The sequence below is a fragment of the Amblyomma americanum genome, chromosome 3, assembly GCF_052857255.1.
Source record: "Amblyomma americanum isolate KBUSLIRL-KWMA chromosome 3, ASM5285725v1, whole genome shotgun sequence".
In the NCBI taxonomy this organism is placed as follows: Eukaryota; Metazoa; Arthropoda; class Arachnida; order Ixodida; family Ixodidae; genus Amblyomma; species Amblyomma americanum.
Genome location: NC_135499.1, coordinates 115,587,654 through 115,612,075, shown reverse-complemented (window position 1 = coordinate 115,612,075; position 24,422 = coordinate 115,587,654). Strand labels below are relative to the sequence as shown.

Below are 24,422 nucleotides of genomic sequence, written 5' to 3'. Positions count from 1 at the left end.
CTCGTCGTCGTCGAGTACGTCCACGATCACTACGGAGCGAGGATCATCGGCACATACTGTCTTGTTTGTGCCAGAAACTCCCAACGACAATCTCAACCACATCAATAGGCAAGCCACGTCTGCGTTCCTGGAGGCTCGCGTCCCGGGAGCAATTAAAGGTGTGAGGGTGAATCGTTTTAGGAATGTCGTCGCCATTGATGTCATGGACCGGAACGCGCTTGAGAATTTGAGCAACATCAGAACGCTCGGCGGCATCAGCGTTCGTTCCCATGTCCTTCTAGGCAGTGGCACTACGACAGGCGTGATTTACGACGTCGAAGTAGACAGCCGAGACTCTGATCTGCCCATCTTGATTCAGCCAGCTACCGACGGTGTAGCCATATTGCAAACTCAGCGTCTTGGGAAGACAAAGTGCATCAAGTTTACCTTTCAAGGGGACTGCATTCCTACGTACGTGAAGGTTGGACACTTCCGGCATGCAGTTAGGCCTTTCGTCCCGAAGCCTCTCCAGTGCCCGAAATGCACGAAGATAGGGCACGTGAGTAGTGTGTGCAATTTCCCCATCGTGTGCCTACGGTGTACTCGAAGCGCGATTCTTGCCGGGCAACAGTCCTTACGTGTGCCAATGCCGCGGCTCTCATGACGCTGCCTCAAAAAATTCTCCTCGCCTGAAAAGGGAAAGGGCGATACTCAAACAAATGACAAGAGACAATTCCGCACAGAGAGAAGCTGCCGCTAAGGTGTGTCGAGGTCGTCGCCCTCGTTACAGACCTTCTAAAAATGTAGCGACCATTGGAAAGGGTCGTCCAAGAATTTCCGCAACTTGTCCTCCCCCTCCGCATACTACTTTAAGGATTGGGAGCAATATGACTGGCGATGCACAGACGGTTGTCGCAAACGGGCCTTGGCCATCCCTGCCTGAGCTACACACACCCGCAGTGACCAAGCAGGTATTGCGTACTCAGAGTCCCGAGCCCATTGCTCATCAAGCACAAGTCACAACTCCGGTCCAAGACTGGGACCGGCAAGTGACTTGGCCATCGCTCCCGAAGCACCCAGCACCGCGCACCCAGTGTGTTGAGCCTACTGCTGGTCGGGTAGTAGGTCAGAAACCGGACCAGGTCGCGGACGAGCAAGTGATTGCAATGCTGAAACCAATCGTGAATGCCATGCCTGTGCTGCTTTCCAGCATGCACACGCCAGCTGCACAGAATGCACTGCAGATGCTGGATTTGTTGAATCCAGTGCTTGCAGCTGCCCAATAGCTGGCAGAACGCATCCTCCAGCCTCATTCTTCCGGGAAGAAGTCCGATGCTTGCGTTGTCATCAACATTATCAGCCGCAACGGCAAGCAGCCTTTCTTGACACTGAAACGCCTGCGCTGCCTTGTGATGGAGGGCCCTCGATCTGTTCCACACAGGTCGCAGCAGTCGGCAGCCCTCAAGGTGTGCAGGCTACAGCTGCGGCGGCCTGTGACTTACAGTGCTTGTGTCATTGCCTGTCATGCTTGCTAAGAAACGCATTTCTCTACTTCTTATTATTCTTTTACGTCCCCCTCATACCACTCCCGCAGTGTAGGGTAGCCAACCAGAACATTTTACTGGTTAACCTCCCTGCGTTTCCTCTACCACTTCTCTCTCTCTTCTGGCGGGCTAGTTGGTTCACAATGAAGCGAACGAGTACAAACTGCGCAAACAAGACGGAACGTAAGGTCTGTCCATTTGTGTGCCTTATGTCCCGTCTTATTTGCTCAGGTTGTACTCGTTCGCTTGAATTTAAATTGGTGACGTATTCGACGATGAAATTGTAGGCTTCTCCTCAAAGCACCGAAGGAGTGCGGAGAAGACCGGTGTGATGTCACGGAGGATAAGATTTTAAATTTCCTCTGCCGTCGACCACACCTTACCGTGCGTCATTGCATACTGTCGCACAACGCTTGACGTGCTTTGCATTCGATGTGGTTGGTTTTCCTCTTTCAAAGCAAGCGTTTATGCGTTGGAAATGTATCGGTACCGATTATGACGTCTTCCTGTGCCCCCACTTGGTGCTGAGCGCTGCCGAGATAACGCAATGACCGCGCGTGCGCCGGTGTCACCTGCCTAGGATAACGTGTACACAGTTACGATATTCTATAACTCTCTAATTGTTACAGCTTTCAGTAGCGTAGAAAGCCGCAGTCTAGCACCCCAGTCTGCACACACCTAAGATCATTTCCCAACGGCCGACATAGTGACACTGAATCGAGCTAGGTCTAACTCATTTGGGCATCCGCTCTGTCGGTTATTTGAGACATACTGAGACGCAGAACATTTATATACTGGAGGAGTGTGTCCGCGAAGCGTGCCTGCAGTTGTCGCCACAAAAATCTAGCTGCATTCACGTGGTTAACAATAACGGAAGAAAAATTGCAAGCTACAGGGTTCATGCTCAAGACTGGTAACCACACACTACAAGATGTGGACGCGTTGAGGGCCTTTGGGCTAGACATGCACAAGTTAGGCAAAGGAGCCCAATGGCTCCACAGGACAGAGGAAGCAGCAGCCACTACGTTGAACTTGATCAAGCACATCTCATCTAGGGGTGGAGGGGCCAGGACCGAGATGGCCAGACGTCTTGTACTTTCAGTACTTCAACCCAGGATACTTATACCAGGCTCAGTTCCACCGACTGAAAACACGGCAATGGATGGCGCTCAATTCACCTTCTCTTGGACTACGAGCCAACCTTTCCTTTGCATTACAAGGCTGTACTGGACATTAAAGCCCTACTTTACATGACCAACTGACGCCATCTGCGGCCGCCAGTAGCGAACACCAAGTAATTAAATAGAAAAGTTTTAATTTTGTAATTGAGAGAAATTTAAGCTAAAGCCTGCCGTGAAATCAAGCGCGAATATGTTGAAACTGATGGCTTACTCTTTCTACACGCTGCAGTATTTGATTGATAAAAGACCTCCTGCATTCACACTGAAGAGTTTTGCTTGCCGTAGAAAATCAATGCGAACTACCAAACATTAAAAATGACCCCCGTAATTTCTTATGCTCAGCACTGTGCAGCAGGTGTTGGCAGCCGCACGAACTAGAAGCGCTTATACAGATTACCTGTGCATAGATCATATCCAGGAGGTGGGTATTACTTTCTAGCAAAATTGATCCGTTTGTACAGCTGTGCATACTCGCCAAGGATATCACAAGAGTTGAACCACCCACCCGCTGAAATTGCTGCCATCAAATATCACAACCGATTCAAAAGCGCTTTAGCCAACATTGTAAATCAGAAATCATGTTTGCATAAAACACTTGCTGCATTCGCAATGAAGAGTATTGACGGCCATAAGAAATCAGTATGGAGTAATGGGTATTCAAAATTCCCATTTTATTTCGCTGGTGCATTACTTTGTATCTCTGTATTTCTCCTTTTGCTTAAAACCACTCCCTCGGTAATTTTACCTTGAGGGCATCTTTAAATAAATCGATAATAAACAGCTCAGTATATAGATGTTCCTCTAACACGCACTGAAAGTGAAAACAAGTGCTCACTTCAAAAGCGGAAAGTCGTGGCAGCCGCTCTTGACATTCGCGCACTTTTGACTCCGGTCAGGCACCATTTTTAGAACGGAAGCTCTACTCCCATGCAAAACCTCAAGGTCATGTCGCTCCGAAGAATGACCTTCAAGCTGCTGAGCGGGGGTGTGGCTGTGACGTCATTCAATGCGACTCGCCGCGCCCCGCGCAGCGCAGCTTCGCCTTCTCAGCTGCGTTGAACAACGTGATTCACCTCTCATCTCCCACTTGCACTGACAACGTGACTAGCCGTTCATCTGATAAGATAATAAAAAGCGGGAAGCGTTGCTTGACGTTCGCAGATAGCCATGGAGGAGTCGCGCGCTGGAACCAGCGCTTCGGCTGTGCATCGCATAGACAGCTGATTGTATCTGATGATTCATATGATCAAGAACTTCGATAGGGCGCGTTGGCGAAGGATAGAGCGAGAAAACGTGCTAAGATTGAAGCAGAAAACGAAGAACGAGAGGCTCGTCTGGAGAAGCAGCTGCAGCAGCCGAGTGAACGACAGAGGAAGCTGGTAGCGGACGTCGCCATTGCCTCCGCTTCAAAGTCCGGATTCTAATCGCAGCAAACTTCTTCACCCCCCCACCACAACACAATCCTCTCTTTAATAAAACAACCACACAAGTCAAGTCATTGATATGCAATAAAATGAAGCCACAGCATACCATGTCTGACCATGCTTAATCGAGCTTCTGCGCGGGTTGAACCCCCAGCCAATTTTTTTCTGGTCGTGCAGCTACTTTCCATATTCACTGTAATGAAATCCCTCTGAGAAATTACGATTGGGGGAGGGTGGGGGCTTTATCTCAGGGCGGATAACTACAAGCCACCTTAATCAGCTTTTATATGATATCATCCGATGCATCAGTGCTCATACTGAGAGCACCCGCCGCGGTGGCTCAGTGGTTAATACACTCGGCTACTGACCCGGAGTACTCGGGTTAGAATCCGACCGCGGCGGCCGCGTTTCGATGTAGGCGCCCGTGTGCTGTGCGATGTCAGTGCACGTTAAAATTCCCCAAGTGGTCGAAATTATTCCGGAGCCTTCCGCTACGGCACCTCTTTCTTCTTTCATTCCCTCCTTTATCCCTTCCCTTACATCGCGGTGCGGGTGTCCACCGAGATATGTGAGACAATTACTGCGCCATTTCCTTTCGTAAAAGAAAATAGAAAAAAATGATTTTCATACTGAGAGAAGAAATATGCTGAAGATGTGCTTTGGTTTGGGGCTAGTTGGTTCATTGGTAAGGTTGATTCTGAAGACGGCGCAAAAGTGGCAAGGACAAGGAAGGCGCAAGAAAAATGAGACCGGGGCCGACTACCAACATGAGAAGTAGAGCGACCTGCGGAGGCTTTTCCTAATCTGGAAGCTGGCACCGATTCCTGCAAAACCGACAAACGACAGCTGTCCTCAAACTGCGATCATAATACAGCGGTTATCAACGCAGATATGGTTGCCACTAGGATGCCACAGATTGAAATTATATTATCAGAAATGCGGGAGGGATGAAAGGCATTGATAACGCGCTTTTGTCCAACGGAGGCAGATTTTCAAGAGTGGGTTCTCTCGAACTCCACGCGCTTGCACGATGCCGGCCTAGTCCTGCGTCGCCTTGCAGGACAAAGCAGGCTGGCCAGCGTTCCTGTAGACGTAGTCGGCGACGAGCTGACCCCGCCGTAAAAGCAAGAGACAGGGTCCATTCTCTGCGGCTCGCGAGCGCGCGTCGGAGTAAACATAGAGGTCTCGCTGGACGCCGACATAGAGGACTCCGCCGCGCGTGTGCAGTTCGCAGAAAACCCGCGGCAACCACCGTGTCTGGTTGGCGCCGCGCGGATAGTGAACAATTCTTGAACTTCCTTCGCGCAAAAAAAGGGGGAGGGGGAGGGGGGTCCAGTGTATTTTCCCCGTCGAGGGGCTGTCGTAAAAATGTCGGCCGCGAAGTGCAAATATATATTAAAAAAAAAACTGAGTCTGCAGCATTAAAGGCGTGTATATACTTTTGGGTGCGTGTTTTCTTCTTTGCAATGAGGCGTAAGGCATTGTTATACGCGGATTACCATGTCGTATCCTCCTACGACCGCTGAATAATTTATAATCGAATTTCTTTATAGTGCTGTTTCGGTTTCAACAGCCGAACGATGACTGTGACGTCGAAGTGTAGTTACACGTCACGTGAGGGACGAAAAACTGCAATATAATCGGTGCTTCTACATTCCTTCTCATTCCGGCTGTTGAGGGAGGCTGGCTTCAGCACTCTGGTGAATTAAAACGATAAAGGCTGAACTCCATGTACGCGAAAACTCACGCGAAGGCTACGGCGGCAAGCGACGAGCGACGCTGTCGCGCGAAGCATTTTTGTCGTCTCGTTTGTCTCGTCACCAGGATCTGCACCAACAGAAATTTCGCTCGTCGCCCGGAAGTCCCCCTCGCGATTAGCCAATCAGAGCCCCACACAGCCGTTTCCGGTTTGTCCATGGTTTGTCACAGCTTCTCCTCCGATATCCGAGATCGCCTCAGCCACCGTGGCCTGAACAAGCGCGTCGTCTTGGTCGTCGCCACCGTCGAGAAAATATTTGCTTTGCTTTAGCTGTGGGGCAGACCCGCATCATTTAAATAATGAAAACAATCTACTTGTTGGTTACGGAGAGCTAACAGCATTTGGAGCGGCTATCTATACGAGCGGGCGTATACTGCAGGGAGAGATGCGTGTCGAGCCACGGTATACCGGCACTCGATCCACCGTGCCGCTGCACTCCAACTATGTATATGTGCAGAAACACTCGCGGTGCGTATTCTCGCTCGCATATTATAGTTTGCTCACTCAGAAGCAGATTGCGGTGGCAGTTTACGGGAGTGTTTTTACTAAGCCGGAGTGCACAGGCACCGAACGAAAGCGCACCTGGATCCCCCGTGAAACCGTGATGTGACTTCGTCTCCGCAAGCACGCCTGCTTGGTTACCTCCGCTGCCGTAGAGGAAGTATTTCTTTTGCCCTGACTGTGAGGCACACCCACAAAATTTTACGGGCGTGTTTACCGAGCTGGGGTGCCCAAAGCACGGAGTCCGCTGTGCGCGTCGCTGGTGCGCATCGCCGGCCACCGTCGCTTGCAGCATGGAGGTTGCCCACTAAGCGACGGAGCGAGCGTCGCCGTGCCGCCTCGTCGCGTCGCTCGCTCTTTCGCGCACATGGAGCCCACTCTTAAAGCAGCGATTATATCGCCGTTGTTTCATGCCTCACGTGACCTAAAACCTCTCTTGTGCGTCACAGCCATCGTTCGGCGGTTGAAACCGAAACAGCATGAGAGAAAAATTCGATTACAAATTATTTACCGGTCGTAGACGAATACCACATGCCGGTCGTGTGTGCCTTCCGCATCCCTATAAAGGAGAAAGCATGCCACCAGAATTAAGTGCCTATACTCCTTCAACGTTCGTATGAGCATCCATGGATGCAATTTAAAAGCCACTGCAATGGCAGTTTTCCCCTCCTTCCCAGAAAGCGTAGTACTGGCAGCTCTAGCTGTGTTAGCCCAGTTCGTCGTCGATGTCGTCGTCCCGTCCGCATGGCCCCCAGCTGAGCAGAAGATTGTATTCTACCCTTCTCTCCACCCTCCGGCTAAGACCAATTTGGGCAACTGAATTCGAAACGAAGGCCTCAATTTGGACCGTTACGCGCAACATACACATCGCCTCGGCCACGAATCCGCTCATTCACTCATGGCCTGCGGTGGCTATTTGTTTGTCCAGAGGCAGATCAGTGGCAGCGGCGGTCATGCGTGACGTCATCATTGTGTGAATCATTACGCGAACCAGATCACTCATCGTGCCCTGAGGGTACGATGTAGTACAACTGAATTCATTACAGTTGCGCAGTTTCTGGGAAAAATCAGTTTTGGAATGATGTATCCTTTCTGCCACTATCAATATACATAATCCACACGCTACCAATGGAAAATTTTGCGAACAGTCAGCTTCGCCCTTTGGAAGATGCCTTCGTGCGTAACTTCATGCGATCGCTCTCCGCTGCGTTTTCTTTTGCCCCAAGGATGCGAAACCAACTAACCCAACCTCTGCCTTTTTACCTGCTTTCGAGCCTCAGCCCGGCAGCCTACGTGGAACGCGCGTTGAAGAGAATATTGGCGGGACGCTGTTGCACACCACATGAACGTAGATGGAACACTGTCTCCGGCAGAACTTTCCAAGGAGGTGGTGGTGGAAACTTTATTACATACAGGGGAGTTTAGGACGCGCACGTCTCTGGGCCCCCGCACGGCCCCACTGCACTCAAACGTTCATGTCCCGGAGGCTCATAACGCTGGCAGCTCGGCCTGTGGCGATGGCTTGCTTGGCCGGGTCCTCGGAGCGCAGTAGGGTCTCCCAAGCCTCCCAAGTGGTAAGGTGCTCCAGGCCCCGCGGGGGAGGATCCGCCGGTCAGAGGAAAAGGATATGATCGAGAGTGGCTTTGGGGTGGTGGCAGAGGGTACAGGAGGGGTTTGTGTGGACTTGGGGATAGCGCGAGCATATATAAGGGGAAGGTAAGGTGCGTGTTTGGAGCCTCCTGCAAAGTGTCTGTGATAATTGTCGAGGGAGGGATGGGGTGGGGGTACAGCCGACGCTCGGCTTTGCAGGCCTGCGTCAGTTCACTGAAGGAATGCATGCGCTCCCGTGAGAGTCCCAGAACGGAGGCCGCAGGTGCCCGGTTGAGAGATCTTCGGGCTAAAGCGTTGGCAGCCTCGTTTCCGGGATTCCCGGAGTGGGCAGGCACCCATATGAGCTCCATGTGGCGGGGATTTCCAATTCTGCCTGCTACGTTGTTCATACATTTCATTAATTTTATTTTTAGCTGGAACGCAAACGCACATATTTAAGTGCAACTTTTATAAAGTTACACCCCGGTAATAACCACTAGCTGGAAGGTATCGAAACCCGACTGAGTGCAATGCACCGTGTGTAGCCGTTTCGTGCAGCAAATCCCACCGGACAACGTAGTACGTGCGTGTTTCACGGCTCTTCTCTGCCTGCACCCGCTTCTTCGCTGCGGCGGTGACGCAACGCAACAGCTGCTCCGGTAGCCTGCTCCTATTCACAGCTCGCTCACTAAGGTGCTGCGCAAAAAAGGCCCCGGCGCGCTGTTGCTTAGCTACCGATCGACCTAGGCCAGCCGGGGTCCTTTGACCTTCTGCGCACACTTTGTTCTCTCGGGTTCTACCGCAATTCCCCGGCGTGCTAAGTCTGCCTGCTCTGCATGCTCTCGACGCATCGGGTGTCAGAACGCAGGAAAAGGCAGTGGGAGAAGTGTCTACTGCAGAATGATGGCACGCCCTTACGTCGAGCTCGCTACCACTGGTATGTGAATCACGATGCCACACGTCCACGGTTCACATGCGCGCTAGAACCAGTGCGCGTACTCAGTCGTTGAGCGCAACGTCAAAATCATCATCACCATCACCCTGGCTACGCCCACTGCATGGCAAATGCCTCTAAAATTAATCGTCTTGTGCAAGCTGCGGCCACCCTATCCCTGCTAACTTTTTAATCTCATCCGCCGTCCTAACTTACGAATGCCCCCTGTCACGCTTGCCGTCTCTTGAAATCCTTCGTTAGCCTTAAAGGGACCACGCAACGAATAAAAAGTCACTTGTAAATGTTTTCAATCCTTAGAAATGATGCTAAGAAGCATTCACACCAAGTATGAGTCTTCAGAACTGAGCCGGCAATTTATTATGAACTTTTAAAAACCGTGTTTTTTAAAATTCGCCGGCCGATTGGTGTGCTCGTAGTGACCGATTTTAGAACCAAAATCGTGGAAGAAAGACGCCACACTACCAATGACGTCGCCAGGCCACCACACGCTCACAGGCAAGCGCGAGCCAGGGCATTGCCTTCGCGCATATGGTTTCAATTTTCCTCTGCCGCCTCCTTCTGTCGGGAGCTCCGGAGCCACTCGCATGGCTCTTCGTGCGCACGCATAGGGCTAGATGCCCATCGCGGCCGTAAAAGCGAGCAGCCGCACCTCGAGGTCCGGGTTTACTGCTGCTAATTACCACAGATGACAAGCAAAGAAACCCGACGCGCGCCGCAATCCAGGAAGGCGAAGAGACCGGAGAGATGCCGCAACGCCGCCGACGCTGCTGCTGGGGGGCTAGGAGCGATAACCGGAAGTTGCAAAATAAACGTCAGCGGATGACGTATTCATGGGCGGGGCCCAGTCCCAGAGCTATTTTCTTTATTTTTTTCTGGTGCTCCTCGTGTACGAGTTGAGGGGGGAGAGGAGGAGCGTAATTTTTAATCGTCTATATCTTCGCTGTTGTTGATGCTAGCTCAAAAATCCTTGCACTGGGGTGACGAGTGATCGAATGCCTATCTCTCGTCTGCTTTACGCAATCTCAATTAATTTATTGCATAGTCCCTTTAAGGACCAGCGGTTATCTTGCCTTCGCAATACATGCCCTCCCCAAGCCCATTTCTTCCACTTGATTTCGACTAGCATGCCATTCACCCGCGCTTGTTCCCTCACCAACTCTGCCCGCTTCCGGTCTCTTAACGTTACTCCTATCATTTTTCTTTTCATGGCTGGCTGCGTTGTGGGTATAAGAGTTAATGGAGCGTACCTAAATAATCTGCGCTTCGCTGATGACGTTGCCTTGAAGAGTCACTCAGGAGATGAACTGCAGATCATGATCAAAGAGTTAGACAGACAGAGCAGTACGGTGGGTCTAAAAGTAACATGCAGAAAACCAAAGCAATGTTCAATAGTCTCGCAAGGAAACAGCAGTTCACAATTGGCAATGGGGTGCTAGAAGTGGTAAAGGAATACGGCTACTTAGAGCAGGTAGGGACAGCTGATCCGGATAATGAGAGGGAAATAACTAGAAGGATAAGAGAAAAGTGTACAACAGCTGTATCTACCAGCTGTAACTTACGCTGAACCCTTTTAGTTAGCCTTCACGTTCCTGCCCCGTAGGTGAGTACCGGCAAGATACAGCTGCTGTGCACATTTGTAATGAGGGATATTGGCAAACTGCTATATTCTTGATCTGAAAGAACTTGCCATATGCACTCCACCCCATTCTTATCCTTCTAGTTATTTCCCTCTCATGATCCGGATCAGCTGTCACTACCTGCCCTAAGTAGACGTTTTCTTTATCACTTCCAGCACCTTCCTGCCAACTGTGAACTGCTGCTCCCTTGGTTTCCTGCATGTTAATTTTTAGCCCCGCCGGTCTGCTCTGTCGGCCTAACTCATTATGATTTGCAGTTAATCTCCTGAGTGACACATCAAGGCAATGTCATCAGCGAATCGCACATTATTCAGGTACTCTCCACTAACTCTTATCCCCAACTATTCCCATTTCAGTCCTCTGAATACCTCCTCTAGGTAGGCGATGAATAGCATTGACGAGATCGTGTCTCCCTGCCTTACGCCCTTCCTTGTTGGAATTTTATTGCTTCCTGTACAGAGGACTATGGTATATATATATATATATATATATATCTTCCAGTATTTTGACATAAGGCACTTCTACACCTGATTCCGCAATGCATGTTTGACTGATAAGGTTTCGACTGAATCAAATGCTTTCTCGTAATCAATGTAGGCTATATATAGGGGCTGGTTATATTCTGAGCATTTATATATCACCTGGTTGATAGTGTGAATATGATCTATTGTGGAATATTCTTTGCGAGAGCAGGCCTGATCATTTTATTCATTAAAGCTTAAGTTCTCCTGGATCCCTGAAGTTGGGATTGAGAAAAAGGAAAGTTTGGCCTGCGCAGGGATCGAACCTACGACCTTCGCGTTATTAGCACGACGCTCTAACCGACTGAGCTAGCAGGCCAGCTGGAGCTCGATCGGAAAGATGACGTAATGGTTCTGGTACAATATAACGCTTACGCGTAAAAGTACACAGCATAAGTTTTCATGGGTGCCTAAAGTTGGGATGAAAAAAAAAGGGAATGGGCAAAAAGGATTTTGGCCTGCGCAGGGATGGAACCTACGACATTCGCGTTATTAGCACGACGCTCTAACCGACTCATTGAGCAGACCAGCCGGAGCTCCCGCGGAAAACTTGATGAAGCAATAGTTCCGGTGCAATTTAAAGCTTGCGCTTATAAGTGGCATCATTAAGCTTTCATGGGTCTCTAAAGATGGGATGCAAAAAAAGAAAGTTTGGCCTGCGCAGGGATCGAACCTACGACCTTCGCGTTATTAGCACGACGCTCTAACCGACTGAGCTAGCAGGCCTTTTTTTTCTTTATTGCCTGGCTTTGACCCATAACATTTACACAAAAAACACTCAACAAAAAACACACAAAACGCTATGTACATACGACACTGTCGTGGTCAGCCATCATGAGTCTGGCTTCGTCATACTAAAATTCACGAAGCATACAGAGCGGCTCTAGCCTCGAGAGCCACTCGGGAGGCTCCGCAGCTGCTTTCTGGATGGCCAGAAAGCAGTCCATTCTTTCCCGAAAATAAATTCGGGCAGGTCGTGCGTCTTTGTCACAATAATAGCCTGCCATTCTGGAGCGCCATATACTGTGGAGGCCCAAGAGCATTATGAGATCAAATGGTACCCCATCCTCATTGTCTGTGCTTGAATAACGAATTCCCTGCGCAGGCCAGCTGGAGCTCGATCGGAAAGCTGACGTAATGCTTCTGGTACAATATAACGCTTACGCGTAAAAATACACAGCATAAGTTTTCATGGGTGCCTAAAGTTGGGATGAAAAAAAAGGGAATGGGCAAAAGGGACTTTGGCCTGCGCAGGGATGGAACCTACGACCTTCGGGTTATTAGTACGACGCTCTAACCGACTCATTGAGCAGACCAACCGGAGCTCCCGCGGAAAACTTGATGAAGCAATAGTTCCGGTACAATTTCAAGCTTGCGCTTATTTTTTTTATTTTATTTTCTTTATTGCCTGGCTTTGGCTCATAACATTTAACCAAAAAAAACATTCAACAAAAAACACACAAAACACTATGTACATAAGACACTGTCGTGGTCAGCCATCATGAGTCTGGCTTCGTCATACTAAAATTCACGAATCATACAGAGCGGCTCTAGCCTCGAGAGCCACTCGGGAGGCTCCGCAGCTGCTTTCTGGATGGCCAGAAAGCAGTCCATTCTTTCCCGAAAATAAATTCGGGCAGGTCGTGCGTCTTTGTCACAATAATAGCCTGCCATTCTGGAGCGCCATATACAGTGGAGGCCCAAGAGCATTATGAGATCAAATGGTACCCCATCCTCATTGTCTGTGCTTAAATAACGAATTCCCTGCGCGTCAAGTGGTAGCTCTTTCTTTATTGTCCTTTGTAACACATCCCAAAAATAAACCCCTTCCCAGCAATGCAAAAAAACATGGTCTATTGTTTCGGGCTGTTTACAAATTAAGCAGTTCGATCCCCACGGTAAAAAGAAATCCTTTCCTTCCAAAAACTTTTTAACTGGGAGTGTCCCGGTGTGTAATTTAAAAAAGGTCTTTACTCCTGGTGGCACCTGCATTTTCTTTACCCTTTTTAAAACATCAGCTCCAGGACCTCCACTGTACAAGGCCCTGTACATAGGCTCTGGGAAAACAATATCACAAAGATCATGGTACAACTTCTTTCTTTTAGTTTTATACAAATAATCGCTAGAAAAACGCGCTGAAAGAAACCTAACACTTGCTACAATCTCTTTGTAGTAACCAAAAATTCCACCCGAGAGCTCTTCTGTGGTAACAACAAACTCGGGCAGCAATCGCCGCAGTCTCACCTGGCACACGGTGCGCAAGATAGCGTTTTGTGTGTTTTTGTTGAGTGTTTTTTGTGTAAATGTTATGGGTCAAAGCCAGGCAATAAAGAAAAAAAAAACGGGTCTGAGACATCGCGCTTTAAGTGGCATCATTAAGCTTTCATGGGTCTCTAAAGATGGGATGCAAAAAAAGAAAGTTTGGCCTGCGCAGGGACCGAACCTACGACCTTCGCGTTATTAGCACGACGCTCTAACCGACTGAGCTAGCAGGCCAGCTGGAGCTCGATCGGAAAGCTGACGTAATGGTTCTGGTACAATATAACGCTTACGCGTAAAAGTACACAGCATAAGTTTTCATGGGTGCCTAAAGTTGGGATGAAAAAAAAGGGAATGGGCAAAAAAGGATTCTGGCCTGCGCAGGGATGGAACCTACGACATTCGCGTTATTAGCACGACGCTCTAACCGACTCATTGAGCAGACCAGCCGGAGCTCCCGCGGAAAACTTGATGAAGCAATAGTTCCGGTGCAATTTAAAGCTTGCGCTTATAAGTGGCATCATTAAGCTTTCATGGGTCTCTAAAGATGGGATGCAAAAAAAGAAAGTTTGGCCTGCGCAGGGACCGAACCTACGACCTTCGCGTTATTAGCACGACGCTCTAACCGACTGAGCTAGCAGGCCAGCTGGAATTCGATCGGAAAGCTGACGTAATGGTTCTGGTACAATATAACGCTTACGCGTAAAAGTACACAGCATAAGTTTTCATGGGTGCCTAAAGTTGGGATGAAAAAAAAGGGAATGGGCAAAAAAGGATTCTGGCCTGCGCAGGGATGGAACCTACGACATTCGCGTTATTAGCACGACGCTCTAACCGACTCATTGAGCAGACCAGCCGGAGCTCCCGCGGAAAACTTGATGAAGCAATAGTTCCGGTGCAATTTAAAGCTTGCGCTTATAAGTGGCATCATTAAGCTTTCACGGGTCTCTAAAGATGGGATGCAAAAAAAGAAAGTTTGGCCTGCGCAGGGACCGAACCTACGACCTTCGCGTTATTAGCACGACGCTCTAACCGACTGAGCTAGCAGGCCAGCTGGAATTCGATCGGAAAGCTGACGTAATGGTTCTGGTACAATATAACGCTTACGCGTAAAAGTACACAGCATAAGTTTTCATGGGTGCCTAAAGTTGGGATGAAAAAAAAGGGAATGGGCAAAAAAGGATTCTGGCCTGCGCAGGGATGGAACCTACGACACGACATTCGCGTTATTAGCACGACGCTCTAACCGACTCATTGAGCAGACCAGCCGGAGCTCCCGCGGAAAACTTGATGAAGCAATAGTTCCGGTGCAATTTAAAGCTTGCGCTTATAAGTGGCATCATTAAGCTTTCATGGGTCTCTAAAGATGGGATGCAAAAAAAGAAAGTTTGGCCTGCGCAGGGACCGAACCTACGACCTTCGCGTTATTAGCACGACGCTCTAACCGACTGAGCTAGCAGGCCAGCTGGAATTCGATCGGAAAGCTGACGTAATGGTTCTGGTACAATATAACGCTTACGCGTAAAAGTACACAGCATAAGTTTTCATGGGTGCCTAAAGTTGGGATGAAAAAAAAGGGAATGGGCAAAAAAGGATTCTGGCCTGCGCAGGGATGGAACCTACGACATTCGCGTTATTAGCACGACGCTCTAACCGACTCATTGAGCAGACCAGCCGGAGCTCCCGCGGAAAACTTGATGAAGCAATAGTTCCGGTGCAATTTAAAGCTTGCGCTTATAAGTGGCATCATTAAGCTTTCATGGGTCTCTAAAGATGGGATGCAAAAAAAGAAAGTTTGGCCTGCGCAGGGACCGAACCTACGACCTTCGCGTTATTAGCACGACGCTCTAACCGACTGAGCTAGCAGGCCAGCTGAACTTTCAGTTGAAAACTGATGTAGTGGTTCAGGTACATTATAACGCTTACGCGTAAAAGTGCACAGCGTAATAAAGTTTTCATGGGCCCCTAAAGTTGGGATGCAAAAGAAAAAGTTTGGCCTGCGCAGGGATCGAACCTACGACCTTCGCGTTATTAGCACGACGCTCTAACCGACTGAGCTAGCAGGCCAGCTTCAGTGTCAGCTGAAAACTGATGATGTAATGGTTGCGGTGCAATATACCGCTTGTGGTGTCAATTTTGTGGGGGACTGGCGGCAGCGGCTCCTCGTAAGGGGTAACTTGTCTCCCCGTTACCCAAAGTTCACCTAGCAAATCTACCTTGATTCGCGTTCCCGTTTTAAATTAGTTGCCCCGTTCGTGTTTAGTTAGCCTACATTGAAAGTAAAGGTAACAGCAGTACGGAAATGGAACGCTTAGTTCATATTCAAGAACCATAGTTATTTATGCCAGAGTGTAGGTAACGTCCGCAGTCGCGCACCTCGGCTTTGCGTCACGTCCACGATTTACAGTCCGAACATCATTTTTCTAGATTCAGGAGGATGGCCTGCGTATATGATATACAGGGTGTTTCACATAAGACTTTACACAATTTTGAAAATCGGCTTTTTAAGTTAGAAGAGCGCTTTTTTCGGCATAGCAGCGATCAAGTACATCAGAATACAGCTAAGGTGTGCTAACAGGCTGGTTAACTAACATTGAATAGTTCGCTTCGTAACTATTACTGTTAGGCTCATTAATTACTGAGAGGCGTGTAGCCCACCGTAAGCAATATTCATATCAGTTTATAGAATTTCAAAAATGCGGTTACCGTCGGCGCTTTGGCCCAACAAATTTCGGCTGCTTCGACGAGTTACGTGCACTGGAGAGGTCGCTTTGCCTGCAAGCTTCTCGCAAGCACATGTATTTCCCGCGATGTAGCCAAAATTTGTTGGGCCCCAGCGCCGAGGGCTTAGCGCCGCAGATAGAATACAACGTTATCCGGATAAGTAGATGGGTTTCTATGGGAGCCCGCATATTAGCGCATGCGTATGTATTGTTGGGATTCAGGTAGCGTGACTGGACCGGAGAAGAGACGAGGACGATCGGAGGAAGAAAACTTGGAAAACTTTATACAAGGACTATTTACATAATGTACAAGTACGGGCAATTCAGAGTGCTTCACAGTAAAGAGAGCATCTTAGCAGTAGGGAGTCTTTCCTAGCAAAGGGTATCTCTCAAGAGGGGGGGGGGGGGGGGGGGGGGGGGGCTCTCTTCTGGTACCAAACCAGGAGCTCGTTAAATACTCTTCGTATTCCCCAGATCCCTAGCTGAGGAATGCAGTTCGAAGAATGATGTCCAATCGCACGATGGCACTGATGGTACCACCCACGGCAGGGCGGTCCTGATGTTCTCTCGCAGCTCGGTCGAGGGAAAGGGAACAGGGCCCGGTCACGTTGTCGTCCACGCGGCCTCCAGGTGGGCGCGCACGTGTGTCCGGACCGCGCCCATGTGGACCCGGAATGCGCCTGCGTCACACAGGAATGCAGGCTGTCTCCCAGCAGGGGTTGAAAGATCTTTTACTGATGACCGGAACGCGGAACCTCTGTCGAAGGCGCAGCTCTCGGGCAATTGTTCAACCCCAGCGTGACTGAAGAGGACAACAGTTATCTTGTACTTCGTCAACTGATGGCCTGTTCGAACACATGGGGACGCTATTATCGTCGCTGCTTCCGACACTCCTGCAGCCAGGTTTCTTCCAGAGGGCTAATTCACCTTCGCGGTGGTTTTCAGGGAATCCTCCCCCATGTCCAAATTCGCCGAACTCAACAGCAGGAAGGGAGCGCGAGCACAACAGTATATCATTAGAGGCTATCTTTACTTTCACCTTCAGCCCCTTCCATTTTCGTTTTCCCCTGACGCCTGTTCCCTTTGTTAAACGACTTCATTTTCCAAACCCTGCTGCCCTAGATGCAAATATTATAGTAGCTGAAACGAAACACACGCAGGACCGTGCCGTTAACATTTCTACAGAGCTGCCTTTGCGTCATCAAAGTGGAAATAAAATGCCCTAACTCTGTCCATTTGCCGCAAGTAAAATCCTCTTGTTTTGTTGCTCCCATTTCAAATTCCCTTCTCGCGTACCATTTGGCGCTGGCGTTTATACATGCATACGTACGCGCATACATGGCCGCGTGGGTATACGAGGATAGGTGCAGTGGTCATTGCTGCTGGCGATTGTTTATAAATGTCACACCTCTCACCAGTCAGTATGCATTCCAGCTGTAGTCTAGTCCGACGTAAGCGCGGGTACGGCTCCGAGTTTTTATTATTATTATTACTTTTTTTGGATCGAAAGGGATTAAGTCGATCATGTCTCTTGAGGAAAACTATTGGGAAAAAAAATTAAAGTACGCCTCGCACTCATACACTTGCGACTACGTTCGAAAACAGTTGTCTCTCATACCTGTTCGGCGTATACGTACATGCCGGGTTAAGGATATGATGCGACAGCCATACAGTGAAGACGACTTAGATAGATAAAGAGGAGGAGGGAAAGGCAGGGATGTTGACCCGAAAGGGGTTCCGGTTGGCTACCCTGCACTGGGGAAGAGGAATTAGGGGCCACGGACCGAGGATCTTTTGCTCTGTTAATGGGCGAGGATCGAGGCGGTGCAGGGCACAACACAGTGTATGTCTTGCACTCGCAAATGCAGGGCACTCACAGAGAAGATGAGCGATGGTCTCCTCACAACCGCAGCTTTCACAGGCAGGGCTGTCGGCCATCCCCATCCGGAAAGCATAGTGGTTGGTAAAAGCAACACCGATCCATAAACGGCATAACAATGTTGCTTCGCGACGTTTTAAGTTACGTGGAAGACGAAGGCGCAGTCCAGGGTCCAGTGCCTTGAGGCGGAGGTTGCAAAACTCTCCCGTGTTCCACGCTGAAAGCGTGAGCTCCAGCGCCAAAGCGCGAAGCCCACACGCAGCGTCAGGTCTTGATATTGGGATCCTCACTGGAAGTCCGTCGTTGTGACCAGAACGCGCATCCGCATCGGCCTGGTGATTACCGTTAATACCAGTGTACTGGCAGCCATTGAAAAACGATGCCATGACCTTTGGATACGGCGCATGCCGTGGTACAGTAGACGGATCTCAGCAAAAAGTTGTTCCTGCGACCCGCGGCGTAGCGCAGCTTGCATGGCTTGAAGGGCTGCTTTAGAGTCGGTGAAAACCATCCAGTCATGTGGAGGTTCTTGACTGATGAGACGACTTACTGGCACACGGGCTCTTGCGAGTTTTTGCTACGCTTTTCCGCCAGGGTCACATTACGCGACGCTTGATCCCACACCCCGGCTCCAAGCCTGCGCCAGGTCTTAAGGCAACGCTGCCCCATACTACGCGTACAATGACCGCTACGCAACACTACGCTAAAGATGACCGAATAAACCTCCTCTTTCTCTGCAGGCATCGGTAAGCGCTTCGGAGCCCAGGCTCCAGCTCCCTCCGTAATAAAAGCCCATGCCGTTCACACTACGTCCCTGCCCCCGCACTTTGTCCGAAGGTTTAATGGGTGCGCAAGTGTAACGATGAGTTATATGGCGCTCCGCGTCGCAGATTTAAGCGCGGGACATGAATGTATACAGAACCGCGTTACACGACGGCGCTCACGCGTAGTCTGCACAGGCTCACTTTAATGCTTTCCGCCGTCTTTCTTTCTTCCTTTGCTCTTTTCTCCCCGAGAGAGTAAAAAACGAGAGCTAGCGTGGTGCGTACAAAGGGTTCGAAAGAAAAATAAGAAGAAAACGGGGACAAAGTGCGCTTGCAAATGGGGCTGCATATGGCGTCGTCGTTCAGAGGAGGCTCGCCAAAGGTGCCCTTCTTTCCCCACCCTGGTCAGGAAGTGTGCGCAGGGCGCCGCTGGGGGTTCCCCATTGCGAATTTACGGCCCCATCCCAGGCGAGCGGCTCGGGCCTGCTTTTAGCGCAGGGGCCAGCCTAAAGCAGTAGCACCAGCAGCGCGTACGCCGCCATTGCAGGTCACGACTTCAGCCCTGGGATTTGGCGACGTCCTCTCTCTTGTCTCGCTTGATGTCTCTTTCACGCTGAGTGGGCTCCTGTAGTGGGGGGGGGGGGGGGGGGCACTTTTCGATGGAGGCGAACGCATAAGGCGCCCGTGTGCTGTGCGACATAAGTGCACGATAAAGATCCCCAGGTGGTCGAAACTATTCCGGAACCCTCCACTACGGCACCTCTTTCTTCCTTTCTTCTCTTAGTCCATCCTTTATCCCTTCCCCTACGGCGCGGCTCAGGTGTCCGCCGACATGTGAGACAGATACCACGCCATTTCCTGTAAGGGCCTGTAAGGGCTCAATTTTTCAATTTTTCCTTTACTTAAAAATTGGTTTTGGGGGAAAGAAAATGGCGCAGTATGTCTCACATGTCGGCGGACACCTGAACCGCGCCGTAGGGGAAGGAATAATGGAGGGAGTGAAAGAATAAAGGAAGAAATAGGTGCCGTAGTGGAGGGCTCCGGAATAATTTCGACCACCTGGGGATCTTTAACGTGCACTTACATCGCACAGCACACGGGCGTCTTTGCGTTTCGCCTCCATCGAAACGCTGACGCCGCGGTCGGGTTCGAACCCTAGTACTCCGGATTAGCAGCCGAGCGCTCTAACCACTGAGCCACCGCGGCGGGTTTCTGAGAGAGGAGTAAGCGTGCAAAACATCGCGCTTGGGCTCATAATGATATTGACTTCAAAACTGATGATTCGAAGCTTATTTGGGCTTCCCAGGCGGACGGGCGGACGGACGGACGGACGGACGGACGGACAGACAGACAGACAGACAGACAGACAGACAGACAGACAGACAGACAGACAGACAGACAGACAGACAGACAGACAGACAGACAGACAGACAGACAGACAGACAGACAGACAGACAGACAGACAGACAGACAACGCCCGAATGCGGGGAATGGCCACTATAAGTGCTAGCGCACTAGAAATGAATCACACGCAAGGAACACATGCGTCCTTGCATTCAAAGTGTATTATACTATAACGCCGAAGGCAGCCACTGTTTCCCGGGCGCAAGTTCTTAGATAGCACGAACACAGGAGGTCTCCAGCGAGAGCTCCGGAAGTCGTTCGCGCATCACGATTTCACGACTCGTGGCCATTCTCCGCCAAGCGGTGGGCCCTGTCCTCTCCCCTTCCCCAGCTCGGCGGGGGTCGGCCTCGGCGAGATCACGCTCTGCGTGACTCGCGAGCCTCTACGCGGCGCGAATTCGGCCTGCCTAGTTAGCGGGAGACACCCCACCGCGGCGGTCGCGCGCGAAGAACGTAAAAATAATAATGGAAACGAAAATTTTGTTAAGGGGAGCGGGGGGCCTACGCCCTTCGGGGGATTAACCCCGCGCGCCCGGAGAGAGAGGAGCCGACGCCCGCGAACCATGAGTGGCACCGCGGCACAACCCGCAGAGATTGGGCGCGTTCGAGCCGGGACGACAGCCGCGGCCCCGAGGCGAACCCCCGACAGGCTGGAGGAGCACGAACGACCGCTCTACTAGGGGCTCGCGCGCCGAGCGGAGACTTCAATTACGGCGCTTTTGAAAAAAGCTCCCCTCCTCCTCATTTTCCTCCTCCTCACACTCTCTCTTTCTATCGCCATGCACGCCTGTGCCGACCGGAAGCCCCCACGGCGCGCTTCCGCGCGGCGGTGTTGGGCGCGCTGGGGAAGCAGTGTGTGCATGCGTACGTGCCTGATCGCACTGCTGCTGCCCGAATGATAAACGCGCAGTTCGGCAGCGGCTACGAACCCCCACCCCTGGCGATCGCGCACCAAACTTTGCCCCCGCGGTGCTGTAAGGCGCCCCGACAACCGGCGGAGGAATTGATCGCCACTCCGATGACTGCGCAAGCGTTTTCATCCACTTAGGCGCGTATTCCGCGTTGCTTTGCGGAAATAGGCTGGACGATGGTCGAAGCACCCCAGCTTGTTGCTTGGCTGGTAAAACTATCGCACTGGCATCTCAGCTGCGGAAACACGCCCCAATACACTAGCAAACAGCCCCAAAGTGAAGAAGAAAAAAAACAGACACCTATTTTCAATATGCGTTGGAAATGCAATAGCATTAGCAGCTGCTGAAGCCCTTGCCGGAAGCCAGTGGGCGAATTTATGAACGACAACGCATTATGGCTCAATTGGGCTTCCAATGTCAAGTACGTGTGTGAACACAAAGGTGCATCTCGACTACTTCTCGCTCACTAAGGATCAAGCTAATATTCAAGCAGTTCTTACGGGGGGGCTCTCCATCTTTCTGTCCCCGCCTTAGCAGGATGCGATATGTAAGTGTGGCGAATATCACCAGACGCCGAGCGATCACGTAGAAGGGCTGATCTTCTCAACGTCATAACAGAAGAACATCAAGAGCGGAGGTATCCACAAATGTCTAGCATAAACTTCCGACTAAAGATTTCTCGGTTCCCAAAGCGACACTGGGCACATTGGATAGAAGAAGCAAGACGAAAAGAAATGAAAACAAAAGTGCCGTGCCTGCACCAAAGGAAGTTGACCTGTTTCGACAATGAAGTAAACCGTAGCTAGAGATGGTAAAATGAAATGAAAGAGGTATCGCCAGAACCAGCCACTTTTGTAAGACTTTTTGCGCTCAGACGCCTATGAGGGACTAGGGAACTTCTTCGCCTAGTTGCTATTGCTCCGATCGCTGTTTGCGCCAGAACCGCTGTCAAAGCTCATGTGTACTTGAGTGTCAGCGCAAGATAGAACCGAATTTGATACGGCGCCACTCCACCGAGGCGTGCATCACAGACCTCGGTGTTATTTCAACACGCAAAAATATATATTAACCACTAATAGGGACGTTCGCTAAAACCAACGGCGTGCTTCTGAACTTTGTTGTCTAAGCTGAGATATCTACGCGAAGAGGCATCGGCTACAGCCAGAAAGTAAACGTGGAGGGTGCCATCAGAGCTGCAGTCACCGAAAAAAAAAAGTAATTTTCACGCCCATTCGCGCTGCAGGGTGCCAGCGACGTCTCATGGCTGCTTTCGAGTCTCGACAGCAACCGGCCTTTAAGCGACCCGCGGAGTGCCGAGCCGCGGCTCTTGATGCAGCGCTTGCTTTGTTTCGCTTCGTCCGGGCGACGCCGAGAGGGCACCAACGACCGCCGGCCCGCCGCTCCGAGGAAAGACGGGCCTTTCGAGCGACGACCCAGGGAAGCCAGCAGCGCAGGGAGGGGGTGGTCGGCGTTGTATCTCGCGGCAGGCTGAATAATTGAGGCCCGGACGTGGCCCGCGGGCCGGCAACGACGAGCCAAAGAGGACGGGGAAACAGCCGCGCAGTGAGGGGCGGCGAAGGAGGGGGCCGCGACCGCGCGCCGAGATAGCGCGCCGGCGGCGGCGGGCAATTTATGAAGGCCGCGCCGCCGCCGACTCGGCTGTCGCGCAAGCAGCCCCGCTCGGCGATGACCTCGCAGCGTGGATGCCGCTGCCGTTTAGAAGGGCCCTCCTCCACACACCCCCCTCCACTCGCTCCCCCTGGTCCCCCTGCTTTCTTCGGCAAGCACGCGGAGCCGTCTTCCACTCGGCGACGAGTGTGTGTTGCTCTCGTAGCGAGGCGGAGGGGGGATACGCGATAGCCAACGACGCTGCCGCCGCTGGAATAAATCCTCCCCGATAAGGGCCGGCTGGCCGGCGGCGGCGCGGACGCTTCTCCGTTGCCAGATACGAGGGACGCTCTCGTTCCGAGCGGCGTGGAATGGCGGCACACGCAAACTTTCGCCTCCCCCTCTCTCCCATTCCACCGCACGCCGCGGAGACGCGCGGCTCGGTTTGTTTGCGACCGAGCACAGGCCGCGTGAAGAAGCCGCGAATAGCGGGTGGCTGGGCTATGAGTGCGCCTGGGACGGACGCCCTTCCTTAAGACGCACCCCCACCCTCCCACACCTGCACAGACTGAGCTGACCAATTGTATTCATCGAAGCTATAGAGTCTAAGCATCCCTGATAAAAAAAAAGTGAAAAAAGAACAATAATATAACAATACTCTGAGGGAGGGCCGAAGCAAACAGAGTAGATCGACTACGCTACAGTTTTCCAGTGCATACAATCAGCCAAGCTAAATGTAGTTAAAGCAAAAACATAAAGCAAAACTCCCTGATCGCAGCCATCTGTGGACAAGCATAGGCAGACTTTCTGTGTACAAAGCTCCATCCAAAAATATTCTTCACTCAACGTGACAAGTGTTAACACAGTCGCGTGTCAGTTATTATTTTATGACAGTTATTTCAATTCCGACATGCAGTACGCTCCTGGGAGCTACTCCTATATTAGAATTACCAGTAAGATGGCTTTTTAAATGCTATCAGTCCTTTATATTCAGTGGAAATGCAATAAGCGCGTCACTTGCCATATACTCAATATTAGATTTGGTTCTCCCGCTACCCATTTGATTTGTTTGGCAATATAATTGGTATTCGATTAGGTTGAAAGCTCCACTATTCATATTCGCTTCGGTTTTTAAACAGTGCTATGATCCCAACGATAGACATATCTATATACAGCGCACAGAATTATTAAGCTGGCTATTTGTGCGGAATTTGAAACTGAAATACAACAAAGAAAGGCCAATTTAAATGTTAGTTCTGCCATTGTTTAAAAAGTTTCTGGCCTGGTAGAAAACGAATTGGCCCGTGAAAAGACGCAAAGTGAGGCAGTGTCTAATGAGGTCATTTTTCAAGGAGACCTATGGCAGTTCTTTACAGAGAGAACAATAGACATCCCGCTAGTGGAAAAAAAAGGGGGGGGGGGTGAAAGCGTCACGTCACTATAGGAGTCAACTTTTTGCTGCAAAAGCTATTTACTAAGCAGTCATTCGGCTTAAAGTCTCGTCGAAGTCGCTTGTGGATGCTAGCTAGCTGTCAGCAACATCACATCAGTTCTGAACGCTTATTCACGGAAAGAAGTTGTTCCAACCGGTCAAAACAGCTAAACACGCGACTAATATGGGGCTCGGCAAGGAGTGGTGGTCGTCGCCTGTCGAGCCTGGTGCGGCGTAAAGCATGCAAAGCCTGCTTATTTCCAAGCCACAGTGATTGCCTTGGAAAACGAACCGCTACTTTTCCTTTATTTGATGCTTCGTTACTGCGTTACTTGGAAACGAAAGCTACTC

The 24,422-nt window shown here is 50.6% G+C and overlaps 3 non-coding genes across 3 annotated transcripts; all 3 read right to left on the bottom strand.

Moving 5' to 3' along the window:
- Window positions 1–11,336: 11,336 nt before the first annotated feature.
- TRNAI-AAU (transfer RNA isoleucine (anticodon AAU)) lies at window positions 11,337–11,410 on the bottom strand. Its single transcript has one exon. It is a non-coding gene; the product is annotated as a tRNA-Ile (tRNA).
- Window positions 11,411–11,743: 333 nt separating this feature from the next.
- TRNAI-AAU (transfer RNA isoleucine (anticodon AAU)) lies at window positions 11,744–11,817 on the bottom strand. Its single transcript has one exon. It is a non-coding gene; the product is annotated as a tRNA-Ile (tRNA).
- Window positions 11,818–15,343: 3,526 nt separating this feature from the next.
- On the bottom strand, window positions 15,344–15,417 carry TRNAI-AAU (transfer RNA isoleucine (anticodon AAU)). Its single transcript has one exon. It is a non-coding gene; the product is annotated as a tRNA-Ile (tRNA).
- Between the last annotated feature and the right edge of the window lie 9,005 nt (window positions 15,418–24,422).